The sequence below is a fragment of the Gavialis gangeticus genome, unplaced genomic scaffold, assembly GCF_001723915.1.
Source record: "Gavialis gangeticus isolate Ggan-Ray unplaced genomic scaffold, GavGan_comp1, whole genome shotgun sequence".
In the NCBI taxonomy this organism is placed as follows: domain Eukaryota; kingdom Metazoa; phylum Chordata; order Crocodylia; family Gavialidae; genus Gavialis; species Gavialis gangeticus.
Window position 1 is genome coordinate 10,151,786 of NW_017729028.1, and position 11,766 is coordinate 10,163,551.

The 11,766-nt window shown below is 45.1% G+C and overlaps 1 long non-coding RNA gene across 1 annotated transcript; it reads right to left on the reverse strand.

The window, feature by feature from the left end:
* Window positions 1-6,612: 6,612 nt before the first annotated feature.
* LOC109300166 lies at window positions 6,613-8,194 on the reverse strand. Its single transcript, XR_002098149.1, has 2 exons — window positions 7,489-8,194; window positions 6,613-7,386 (listed from the first exon to the last, which is right to left on the reverse strand). It is a non-coding gene; the product is annotated as an uncharacterized LOC109300166 (long non-coding RNA).
* Window positions 8,195-11,766: the final 3,572 nt, after the last annotated feature.

An 11,766-nucleotide genomic window follows, 5' to 3' on the forward strand; every position in this document is an offset into this window, starting at 1 on the left:
CCACCCCATGCCCGTGCCCGGTGCCCCATGCTGCAGCTGCTCGCAGCCCGTGTAGAGCTGCCTGTGCCTGCTCAGGACAGGCCCGCGCAGGCTGCGAGCGGCTACAACAGGGAGACCTGGCCATGGGGCGGGGGAGGGGCCACTTGGGCCACTTTTCCCCATGCTCAGCACCAGCTCCTTCCCTGCCAGCGAGCAGGGGGTCAGGGCTGCACGCTGCCCCCCGCCTGTACTGCGGGGCTGGTGGGCACTGGGAGTGAGCAGGTGCACAGGGTCCGTACTGGTGTCCCGGGGCCAGCGCTGGCAGGGCCCAGAGCAGGGCAGCAAGAGTATGGGGTCCCGGCCAGCCAGGCCAGGTCCCCCCTCGCTGGTGGTGCAGCCCAGCCCAGCTCCACAGACCCCTGCCAGGCTGCGCCCCGCGCTGGGCCCCACCACTGGTGGCCCTAAGACATTGGTCTCAAGACATTGGGACATTAGTCCCAAGATGGTGACCAGGGGGTGGGACACCTGGCAAGGGGCGGAGCTACCCAGGTGGCCGTCAACAGCTTGTCAAAACTGGGTAAGCCTCCCTCTCCCCAAAATAATTGACAGCCCCTGCTTTAAGCCCATAGAACCTATTGGGGATTTGCAAGCCAGTAGACTCATTAAGAGTTCCTGTTCCCCATTAGTAATTAAGATCATAAAAGAAGAAATTCCTGCTCCTTTGTTTTGCTGATTGTTACAGCTGACAACTTTCTGCTCCACAATAAAACTTCAATCCAAATTAAGCATTTCATTTTTTCCTGACATCTGCTATAGCTGCATTTGTCAGAGAAGCAACAGCACCTGCTATAACTTGCTACTGGTAAACAGACAATATCAAGGTTTACCCACAACCAATAAAAATTCCCGACAAAATGGCAAGTCTCTCTTCAAAAAGTTACTCCATATTGGGCAAATTGTTCTGCTATCTAAATTCAGTACTGCACTGTTTTCACATTGGACTTTCTAAAAGACTTAAAGCAAATCTATCCGAGGAATTTGAATTGGTTCCTAAAACAATACTAAGCAGCTACTGATGTCTTAATCTCAGGTGCTGACACTAAGATCTAAGGTAAATGCTGTGAACATTATAATAGTACAATCATACAAATAAAATAGCTAATAAAACATTATTCTGTTTGGAGTTCTCATCCTAAAAATACCCTTTAAATTCTTCCGGATCTGATGTTGACATATCAGCTTAATAATTACTGTCCCTAGGTACCCATCACTTGATCTGCATACAGAATCAGAGGATGTGATATCTACTCCCTCCCTGCATTGTCAGCATAAGCAGCAGGTGCTTCCGTGCCCTTCTACTGAGCCACCCCCCCACACACAAACACAGCCAGTTGTACTTAAACAGCTCAGCTGGTAAGGGTTAAGAAAGGAAAAAGAAAAGGAGGGAAATAATATTTTGTGTTATTCCAGCTTGAACCTATCTAGAAAAATTATATAATATTGGCAGATAGCAGCAGCAGAATCAAATGGTTAACCATTGCTTGGGATAAACTCTGAAGCTGTCGGTTCCTTTCCATCAGTGTATTAGAGCCAACCAACATATCTTTGAAGGAAACCATTTTAAACTGACTAGAACAAGAAACTGAGGCCTTTTCTATAACCAGGTTAACTAAATTCAGTGGCTGGTGATGAAATTAAGCGATCTACCTATTTGCACCAATGAAAATTAGTCCTAGCCAAACAAATCCATTTTTATACTAGCTGAACTTAACTGTCTTATAACTTAGTAATAGCCTCATTGAAAATGTTTTCAAAGTGTTGGAATTGGTATATGTACAGGCACCTGTCAGAGCATATTCATTTTTTTAAGTACTTTTGATGCCAAATCATATTGATTTCAATACTTGTGTTTACATTTGAAGACCTTGAGCATCTTTTCTCTCCTGTTTTAATGCCAAATAAGGTCTCAACTGGCAAAAAGTACTGTTTTGCTTCAATTTTGGAGTCTACAGAAGCATATTTTATAATCATGCATTCTAGCTGTGTCTATCCCTGCCTAATGCAATTAGAGATGTTCGGTCATTCGGTAGTGGAATTGAATTAATAAAAGCTTAAACAAGAATATTTCTCTCTCTGAAAAACAATAAACTGAAGAGCTCTGAATGCAGCCTAGGCTGTGTGTTTCCTTACTCTTCCTGTTGCCCCAAGGTCTCTGGGATTTGCAGTCCACAATCACAGTAGCAGGACTCTCAGGGTTGTGTGTCGCTTTATCTTCCTGCTTTCAGGTGCTTCTGGGATTTGTAGTCTACAGTCACAGCCAGCACTAAGTTTTAGCAGGTCAGAGCAGCTCTGTACTCAGGGGAAGGTGAGTTTAACCCTCCTCCTTGGCCCCAGCTGGGGCTTGCCTGGAGGCGCCAGTGAGCCAGCCCTCACTGCCCCAGCTAGGGAGCAGAAGGGCAGGGTTAGCCCTGCTCTCTGGAGCAAACACCATAGTCCAGGCCAGCCCAGGGCTGAAAAGCATGCTGGGGAACTCTGATTTCACTTGAACCAGGAAGGGGTCTAGGACAGAAGCTTCATAAACCGGTTTGACCTAAATCAATCAAATCTGATACTACATTCAACCAGGCTTATCTTAAAGCAGTTTCGGCCATTTTGAAAGCAGCTTATATGCACTGAACTTCTGTTCTGTTACAATTTTAAACCAGTTTTTGATCACTTAAACCAATTTATGTGTAATGTCCATCTCTGGCCCAGAGGCCTTGGAGTTCAGATGCCCCTGAGTCTTGCTTGCTCTTAGCCAAAGGGCCAATTGCCACAAAATTGTGCAGTCCCACATTTGGGGAAACTCGCAGGGGTCAGCCTGCCCAGAGTACAAAGGACATTTATCCTTGGAAAACCACCTTCCCATATTCCCCTGATAATTTCATAGCTTTACACTATTTCTTAATTGTGTTTTCTCTCACACTGTAGATAAAAAAGCAATACAAGTAGTAAGAAAAGTAAATAAATAAGTAATAAAAAATGTACAGAGGGGTTGTCAAACTTATATTGAAGTATTTCTAAGATGGTGATGCTGCTTTTAGTAGCATGACCAGGACAGGCAAACCATCCCATGTGCCAGGTTGGTAGTGGGGAGGGGGACAAAAAAAACCCCAACTGGTGCTGGCAACCACACTATTGTGATTATACAGGTGGCGCAGCAGCAACTGGAAATCATTGCTGTCCCAGTGTCCTGGGCACTCATCTGCTTCACTAAACTGCTGCTTGTTCCTTATTTCACACTGAACAGTACTGTGAAGTCATGTTAACAAGAGCTCATCCTAATGCACAAGTTTTGGATTTCCTTGTTCTTCTAATAAGCGTTGCTTATGTCTCACCAAAGCAGACAAGGCTGCCACCTGGAGGGAGATGTCTTATTCTGTTGGAATTCTCCTAAAACCTTGCACCTTAATTTAATCTGGTGTCTACCTATTTGTTCCTCTACCCCACAAGACAATTTTCCAGCCTCAAGATAATATAAGCTATCTTGTCTCATTTAATATTTGACTCCTGACCTTTTACGATGGCCTTCCCCTCACCATCCCTGTTGTAATTATGTTAAGTGCACTTGTAGGTCCCCCTTCCCATCCCTGCATGGCTTCTACTGTAGATCACAGCAGTATAGGAAAGAAAACTTCTGCAGGAATGACATGACATTAGAGTAAGGCTTGAAGTTTCAAGGCTTGGTGTTAAGAAAATGTTTTCCATTCATTGTTGTTCGATCTTCATTTAGTTGTGTTTAAATGATTATAGATCCAGCTGTTTCTACCTTCATTTAAACCAGGACTGTCAAGTGTACAGCCTGTTGAGCCCTGTCATCTGATCTCCCATAGTGCCCCTAGGTCTGATCAACACCACCTGGGTTACAGCCCATGCCCACAGTGTGGGACCAGTCTGCAGGCCAGATCAGGTCTTTGGATCCCCTCGCCCTTCTCCAGTATATCTGATCTGGTGGCTACTGTAGTCAGTGTGGGACCTGTGCTGCGTGAAGCGTGGGTCCCAAAGCAGTTGGAATGGGTGCCTTGTGCAGCACAGTCTGGCCAGAGCAGAAGCTGTGCTGCATACAGTGGATACCTTGTGCCACACATGGCACCTGATCCAGCACCAGAGGGTCCAGAACCCTCACTGCACATGGCGCTTATGGGTGCTACATGCAGCACAGGTCCCCGGCTGGCTGGAGCAGGCACCACATGCAGCACAGTCCCAGAGCTCATGGGGCAAGCAACATATGCATCGTGGAAGCCATGGCCATGGCTTCTGCTTTGGCCAGACAGCTCTGGTTATGCAGTAGTATTTCAGCAGCTAGAAAATGGTAATTCTGTTTTTGATCTTCATCTAGTTTAGGAAAAAACTCTGATTACAGTTGAAGTCTAGTTCCTCATGCATGATTTCAAACAAGTCTTTATATACAAGCACATTTTATACCAGTGGTGCTCACCTCATCTGTTTTCCAGGCACTGTCAGTTAGCTTGCAGGGCTCCCCACTGCTCTAAAATTTAGTGACGGGGAACCGTGGTAGTGTTAACTGGTGGAGCGCCAAGCACCTTGGCAATTAATACTACAAACACTGGTCAGGTGGGCCAGATGATACAGCCCCATCTTTGAAAATCCCTTGTCTACACAATAATAAAATGAAAGGGAGTTTTACTATTGTTGGCAACCTAAGCCAACTCATTGGGAAACTAATCTCAGAACAACGTATTTCCCTTAAATATTTATTTCCTGTTGCTTTTCATTTTTAAACTAAAGAAACAATTCTAAATAATTTAGTAAGTTTTGCCTGGTGACATTATAAAAAAGCAGCTCTGTTAAGCTGAAGCACTTTTAGTTGCTCTCCACCCCAGGGTGTTGAGGGAGCTGGCTGGGGTTATTGCAGGGCCCCTGGCACGGCTCTATGAGCGAGCGGGGTGCTTGGGCCAGGTGCCAGATGATTGGAAGGTAGCAAATGTGGTCCCCATCTTCAAGAAGGGGAAGAGGGAGGACCCAGGCAACTATAGGACCGTCAGTCTTACCTCAATCCTGGGGAAACTCTTTGAGAAGATCATCAAGGAACACATTTGTGATGGGCCGGCATCAGAAATGATGCTCAGGGGCAATCAGCATGGATTTATTAGGGGGAGATCATGTCAGACCAACCTGATTGCCTTTTACGATCAGGTCACAAAGGCCATGGATGCAGGTGTCGCGGTGGATGTAGTCTTTCTGGACTTCAGCAAGGCCTTTGACACCGTCTCTCACCCCATCCTAGTTAAAAAACTAGGCGACTGTGGCATAGATGCCTACACAGTCAGATGGATTGCAGATTGGCTGAGGGGTCGCACTCAGAGGGTGGTGGTGGATGGGTCATACTCGACCTGGGGGGAGGTGGGTAGCGGAGTCCCCCAGGGCTCGGTCCTGGGGCCTGCGCTGTTCAATTTCTTCATCAGCGATCTGGATGATGGGGTGGAAAGTAACCTGTTTAAATTCGCTGATGACACCAAAATTTGGGGGGAGGTGAGCACGCTAGCAGGGAGTGAGAGATTGCAGAGGGATCTGGATAGGTTACAGGGGTGGGCTAACAGGAACAGGATGCGTTTTAATACGGACAAGTGCAGGGTGCTGCACTTGGGCAGTAGGAACCAGCAGCACACTTACACAATGGGGAACTCCCTACTCGAGAGCACGGAGGCAGAAAGAGATCTTGGAGTCATTATTGACTCCAAGATGAACATGGGCCGACAATGCGAGGTCATGGTTGGCAGGGCTAACCGGACCTTGTCGTGCATCCACAGGTGCATCTCGAGTAGAGCCAAGGAGGTGATCCTCCCCCTCTATGCGACGCTGGTCAGGCCACAGCTGGAGTATTGTGTCCAGTTCTGTGCGCCCCATTTCAAGAGGGATGTGGACAACATGGAGAGGGTCCAGAGGAGGGCCACCCGCATGATCCGGGGACAACAGGGCAGACCCTACAGTGAGAGACTGCGGGACCTGAACCTATTCAGCCTCCACAAGAGAAGGCTGAGGGGGGACCTGGTGACCATCTATAAACTCACTAGGGGGGACCAGAAGGGTTTGGGGGAGACGCTGTTTCCCCTAGCGCCCGCTGGCATAACAAGGAGTAATGGGCACAAGTTGATGGAGAGGAGGTATAGATTGGACATCCGCAAAAACTACTTCACAGTTAGGGCGGCTAGGAGCTGGAACCAACTTCCAAGGGAAGTGGTGCTGGCCCCTACCCTGGGGGTCTTTAAGAAGAGGCTGGATGCCTACCTGGCTGGACTCATTTGAGTCCCGTTTCTTGTTGTGGGGTTTTGTTGTTCTCCCGCCCTGGCAGGGGGTCAGGCTAGAAGATCTACTAGGTCCCTTCCGACCCTAAATCTATGAAACTATGAAACTAGTTAAGTTCTAGACACATGCAGCAACTTTAAGCAATCATCACTGGGTATAGTCAACTTGATAGTGCCATGCTATTGGCATGACAAAGTAGAAGTTAGTATGCCTATGCACTGAAAGCATTTCCTATATAGTGTTTATATCAGGTAAAAATTACACCTTGCCAACTGACTTGGCATTTATTTGAAGACAAAGCTAAGAAATTACAATTAGACTGACCACTTCACTATTTACAGGTTTATTTCAGGTTTTGCTGTACAAAAAGGCAGAAGTGCGATTCATCTAGTCAATAAATCTACAACAATGATGATCTAAATATGATACAGATATGTACATGAAAGCCACTTCAACTTCAATGTTCAAACCAGTTACATGCAGAGCTAGATGCAAATAATGCAAACAGCATCTACACAGTATAAGGCATAGCTTCACATTTTCATGATGTTCACAAGTTTTAGTCTCAAGTACAAGACTTTCAATGCCACAGTTCTCCATCCTTACATTTCACAAATGTATTTAGTGACAGTGCAGCTTCAGAATTAAAAGTGCATTTTTTAATTATGTACATTCTACTAAGATCACATCTTGGTTTTTTTGTTCCAAACTGTTTTAACACAGAACCTACATTTTTGGAAGCAATTTTTTCCATTAAAAAAATAAATTTACAGTCATTTCAATTATTTCAGAAACAAAACTAGGTCATTTCCCCAAAATGCTGCATAGCACACACAAGTCTAGAAACAAAAGCTCTGAAAAATGGACTCCTTGAATTGCCTGCCTGCCTTTAAGTTCTGAAAGACTGAAATTTTGTGAAACACTCAACTGAGTTATTGCTGTTCGGAAGTTTGAAAAATTTATATTCCAAGCTGAACACATTCACAGTCCCAAAGCTGCTACCTTTATGAGTTCTGGAACACAGATATTCATAATAATCTACCCAGGATTTTAGGCGATAATGGTTTCTTCACTTTTCTCAAGTTGCTTTTGGAGATCTCACTGTAAAAGGGAGATAAAAAGAGAACTTTTATTCTCTTTCAGAGGATGTTCTTATTTCTGAAAACTAAGTATTTGTACCTATATATATATATATATAGTTACTGTACTACATAGAGTTGGAAAATTTACACATGGATCTACTGCCCTTCCTACCATACTGGAGATCATAATGATTGAGAAGAGAGTTGAATCCATATAAAAGAATGTAAGTGCTAATAACCACAGAAACAGGGAAGCAGGGAGAAAAAGTGTACGACAAACAAGAAAAAAAAATCTTTAAATATAACCATTTATTTGACTAGTTTACAGAAACAGGCAGTAGTTAGACTTACATCTGTGTTAGTTGTTCAAGAATAAACTCATGGTGTACTGCATGATTTAAAAGACTGTAATACTTCTTAAAGTTTCCAAAATGTTTCACATGAATACTTAATTCAAGGTTTCCTGCATCTTAGCCCACCCCGCCTTACATTACAGGTACATAAAATGAACTAGTTAATTGCTCAATTACTTTGAGACCAGCTCCATGTGCAAAGTACCTAAACATACCATAAAAAGCTCCAACCAGCTATGAAATTAGATGTGAAAGTGTGTACAAACTTTAGAGCCGATTGCTATCCAACTTAAATTTGCACCTGCAGCTGGGTCTCCCCATCAGGTGAGAGGGCTCTCATCTGCAGAGATATGCAATGCCCAGCTGGGACTAGAAACTGAGGGGACTCAGCCCCAGCAGCTGCCAATTCTGGTTCCTAGGAGCATGCAGACCTTGAGTCTTGCATGTGTGGATACTGGATTCCAGCAGCATACTTCTAAGTGCCAGGACCCAGCTGGGTCCTGACAGCCACGAGGTGTGGCTGCAATCTCCAGTCCCAAGGGTCTGGGAAACCCCTGGGACTGAGAGGCTGCAGCAGTCAAATTGGGCTCCTCCTGCACTGGTAATAAGGCATGATGGGATCTGATGCCCACAATCACAGCTCCTGCCATGCACATGTGCATACCAGTCTTTTGGCAAAAATATCAGAAACTCTGCCAGACTGGGTCACTCACCTAGTCAAATTATTACAACATGGTTGACACTTCAGAGTCTACCTGGCCAAGCAAACTAGCTCTTGGAGACGCACCAATGGCTTCTCTTAGGGATCAGTACTGGCACCTCTCCTTTTCAACCTGTACATTAATGATCTGCCTGTGACTAGCTCACAAAAAAATTGTTTATGCTGAGAGCCCCTTTGCCACTCAAGCTTGTGACTTTAAGTGTGGAAGTCACACTTGATGGAGACACGAGACTGATGTCAGAGTACTGCCTAAAATGGCGCCTCAAACTGAATATCTCAAAGACTGAATCCAGTGTTTCTCATCTGCTTAGTGCCAATGCTAATCTTGACATCACTATCACTTTTAACAGTCAGCCTCTCAAATTCAAAACACATCCAATTTATCTTTGTTTCACCCTTGACCAGACTTTAACTTATAAATCACATCTCCAGAAAACTGCTTTGAAAATTAAAACAAGGAATAACCTACTTGCCAAACTTGTAGGCTCCACTTGGGGTGCCAATCCCTCCATGCTACATTCATTTACTCTGTGTTTTCAGTTGCAGAATACTGTCCCCTGTGTAGGCTTGTTCATCGCACAACTAGTGGACACCCAACTGCATGCTACAATGCATCTTGTGTCAGGCACACTGTGCCCCACTCCACTCCCATGGTTATCAGTCCTCAGTAACGTTGTTTCCCCTCATCTCCACCGCACAAATGCTGAAGTAAATTTACTAGCTGGACTCAGGAATAATCCTACGCTGCCAGTGCACTGAGACATATTCTACCCACAAATAGCTTGGCTTCCCTCAAGAAACCCAATATGGTCCACCCTTTGACTTTTCCTGATTTAATGGCATGAAGAATGGTCAGCACAAGCAACAGTCAATCAACTGCATTATCTCTGACCCTACCATCAGTCAGCCAGGATTTAAGTGGCCACCCTGTTATTGAGCACTTCTCAAGCATTTTTGAATTGGACAGGGTCACTGTGCCTCAAACCTATACCAATGGGTCCTCCACAATGACAAATGCCCTTGCGGACAAGTTCAAAACATGTCCCACTTTGTTGACTTACAATGCTACCTGGTGGCCTTCAGGCTCCTCACATTGGTGATGACATTGCCTTAAGATGGCTGAAACAAACGTGCCAAAACCAAATATGCTAAGTAAGTGGCAGCAGGTACCATTGTGTGGATCAAGAATTAGATCCCATTGTGCCTTCACATGCACATGTAGAGAGGGCGCTTACTCGGATGCATTTTAGAATGCTTTATGCAAAACTGTAACATCAATATATTTAGACTTATTATCTCCATTATCAAGGTGGATAAGAGGAGTTCAGATTTATTGTGATGGCCAAATAGTGTAAAGCAGCAGCCAACAGCCTTTACGAGCCACAGACCAGAACAGTAAGACTCCAGTCCGATATGGGCCAGGGGGACCTTTGCCTGCACCTTCAATAGTCAGGTAGCTGGGAGCTATGCCTGCACTGCCACTTCTCTCTTCCCTATATTTCCACAGATGCAGTTTCTATCCCCAACAGAGCTTTCCACCAGTGGGAAGCTGCATCTGTTTTGCCACTTCTTCCCATCCTATCCCCTTGGCCTCCTGGCTGTGATGCAGATGCAGCTGGGGAAGAAGGGACAGGGAGAAGTGGCAGCCATGCAGGTGCAACTTTCAGCTACCTGGACCTGGCACAGCTTTTTAATGCCTCGTGTGGTACAGGCACAGATAAAGTTCTGCAGTCTGGATTCAGTGGCTCTGTGGGCTGCAGTCCTCTGATGTAATGTGCAAGGGAAAAGAGAATTCAACTCAGAAATCGTTATAGAAATTTGTTAAATTCTGACCAATAAAAGATACATTGATGAATGGTGACACTGTTAAAAGCAGCTGCATAATTGAAAAACTTAAGTATCTGGATAGTTTTGAAGGTATAATTTGGAAAGTTTTGAAGTTGTTTTAAAAAAAAATCTGTAAACTCTTCCTTCCATAGCAGCTTTAATCCCATTTCTGTGGGAAGATCCAACACATTGGGAGTTGGACTAGATGACCTCCTGAGGTCCCTTTCAACCCTAACTTTCTATGATTCTATGAGAATTTTAAGGAAGATTAGCAATATCATGGCATACAGCAAGTAAACTAAAATGTTGCTAATCCACAATTTCTTCTCAATATTAAGTACAGAAATCCTGGATTCCTTGATTTTAAGTACATGACCATTTTTTACTCCTTAAAAAGTTATTAAGTCTCCATACACAACAAACTTAGGACTTCTTTTTACTGTCTTTTTCAAATTGTTAAAAACTCACTCCAGTAGCCTTAACTTTTAGTGGAAGAGGAGGACAGGAGTGGAGCTGCTTTATAAGGGAAATGGCTGGAACAGAATTATGTCAACAAAAACCCATTATAAACCGAATAATTTCATCAGCAGGGAACCTGGCTTTTTCTGTTAAAAAAATCCTAAATTCTCTGATAAAACTCCCCAAATCTGTGTTTTTCTGTGATTAAAATGAAATGCCACTGTGGGGGGTATGTGCGTCTATCAGTTGAACACAATGTTTTATTGATATATTTACAATTTTAAAGCAATTTGAAAGCTTACCAGTGCCTCAATCATTACAGTAAAATATTTTAAATACCTATATATTTTGGCATTTGATTTGAGTTTATCATGGAAATTTGAGCTCTGCCTGTCCCCTTCAGTTACCAGGATGCAGGTCCAGCTGTGGCTGTCCCCCCTGCTGCTTTCTGACACCAAGTAGCTCTGATATGCCACTGCCTCTCATTCCCAAGACACAACCCCTCCCAGCCCTGCTGGTGCCCCTCACTCCTGACCCACAGCCCCTGCCCACCCCCCACCTCGCTCCCTCCCGGCAGCAGCTCCCCCATGCACCAGGACACAGGTCCAACTGTGGCTGTTCCCCCTGCTGCTTTATGGTACTGAGCAGCTCCGACATGCCAGTGCCCTGCCCATGCTGTTGCCCTTCACTCTCAAGCCACAGCCCCTCCAATCCTACCAGTGCCCCTGACTCCTGATCCACAGCCCCTGCCTGTCCCCCACTTGCTCCTTCCCTGCAGCAGGTCTCCACCCTGCACCAGGACACAGGTCCAGCCGCAGCCATCCCCCTTGCAGCTTTGTGGCTCTGAGCAGTGCTGGCCTCTGCTGTTCTGCTCCCTGTGCCTGTTGGCAGCAATAAGAGTCAGATTCAAGTTGGGGGAGGAAGAGGGAAGGGTGCAAAATAAGTTTAGTTTTGGCTTGAGGCCCCACCCAGAAACCTGGGATAACTAGATTTAAATTGGCTTGTCCTAAGTGAACAGACTTCTCCCTTGCAAGCAACA